At 33.3% G+C, this 1733-nt stretch overlaps 1 long non-coding RNA gene across 1 annotated transcript; it reads left to right on the top strand.

The window, feature by feature from the left end:
• The first annotated feature begins 389 nt into the window (after positions 1–389).
• LOC145162803 (uncharacterized) lies at positions 390–1309 on the top strand. The gene is made up of 2 exons (XR_013739345.1): positions 390–701; positions 832–1309. It is a non-coding gene; the product is annotated as an uncharacterized LOC145162803 (long non-coding RNA).
• The last annotated feature ends 424 nt before the right edge of the window (positions 1310–1733 follow it).

Below are 1733 nucleotides of genomic sequence, written 5' to 3'. Positions count from 1 at the left end.
ATATATATATATATATATATATATATATATATATATATATATATCACAAAACTGTAGAAATGGTCCTTGTGGTTTTATGATTTCTTTGAGTAAGGTCAAAAAAAATAGTTTATAGACAAAACTGCAGAATTGGTCCTTGTGATTTTATGTTTTCTTTGAGTAAGGTTCAAAAAATAGTTTATAGACAAAACTGCAAAAAATGGTCCTTGTGATATACATTTTTTCTGAGTTTTGGTCTAAACTTCGACTTTTTTCGTTTCATGGTCCTTTGACCATGTTTGTTTGTAATTTTGGTCCCTCGGTAAACTAAAATGACTGTAATATTGTTCTGATATATTTCATTCTATTTAATTTAAATGAATAACAAAATAAATAATTAATTTGGGCTCATATCTCTCTCTATCTCTTAAAACCTGTTCGTCTCCAAAAACTTGTTCTTCATTTCTAAAGCGTGTTGTAAGAACAGGAAAACACATCTATTTGAATTTTAATCCTATTTCTGTAGGAATAAACTCAGATCTTCGAAGCTTAAATACAAACAAGAAAAGCTACACCCGATTTCGGTACTTGGATCTAAATCTAGATATCAGAACTACCAAAACACCTTCATTGGAGCCACAACGTGTAACCTAGATTTGATGAAGTTGTCTCCTTCAACAACACCGTCCTCCGACGAATCTGACTTTAAGATGCCATTACAGGTTTATCTTCTTCTTTTTTTAATGTTATTAACCTAAATAGACGATCGATTTTTGGGGATATCAGACGATGTCATTTGAAGTACAATTTTCCCTATCTAAATTTCTAATTTCTCGTTGATAATGCTTGTAGTTGGATTTATCATTTGTTAATGTGGAAAATTGATGCAATGATGGTGGATGGTGCAAAGTCGGCAGTCGTTCTACGCCTCCACCGACGGTTTCACCATCACAGAGTCGGCAGCAACCGCATGGCTGTTGTCTCCTTCTTCCTAGGTCTCACGCTATGTCAAGGGGCTTCAAGCTTTGGGTTTGTAAACCTAGTTGAAGAAATCCTTCTTAACAACCATTGTTGTTGGTTGGGGCGAGGCATATGGTGAACGAGATCCATTTCTAAGACTTGTTTTTGAAACCTACTGGACCATCATCATCGTCATTCGATACCATTGCATGTACGTGTTCATTACTACGTGTGTTTTTGGGTTTTCGATTTATTGTCAAGATTTTGGGTTCTTGAATAAGGGTTTTTGAAGTGCCTCAGAAATGATTTTTTTTATGTGTCATACCCATCTACAATCAATTCAAACATAGACAATTAATCATTGAGCCAATTCTCGATTTCATGCGGTTTACCCAATACTCGAAAAGCCATTGCTATACCTCCTTCATATCAATAATCATTTGTATTAGAAGTTTATCTTCAAAAGTGGAAAACTTATCAGGTGTTAATCTCCATCGGAAACTAATCAGAAGTCAACCACCAAGGTTGTATAACACAATTCAGTAGTTTGAATGGAAACGATTCAAGTTTTAAATTTATTTAAAATTTTTGATCTATGATGCAAGTTCTGGATTTAATTTTGGGTTTGGATTTTGAAAAAGAAATTGTTTTGAAGATGAATAGGAGGAACAACATCTTTTGGGTAGAGAGAGAGAGAGAGAGAGAGAGAGATGTGTGGGCCCATTCTGTTGTTTTAATTATTAAATTGTTAAAATAGATATTAAAAAATGTAAAAATAAAAATAAAAGGGTATA

This window comes from Lactuca virosa, chromosome 3, assembly GCF_052849685.1.
Source record: "Lactuca virosa cultivar CGN04683 chromosome 3, Lactuca_virosa_CGN04683_v6, whole genome shotgun sequence".
Lineage (NCBI taxonomy): Eukaryota > Viridiplantae > Streptophyta > Magnoliopsida > Asterales > Asteraceae > Lactuca > Lactuca virosa.
Note: the sequence above shows the minus strand (reverse complement) of the source record. Positions and strands in the feature narration are given on the sequence as shown.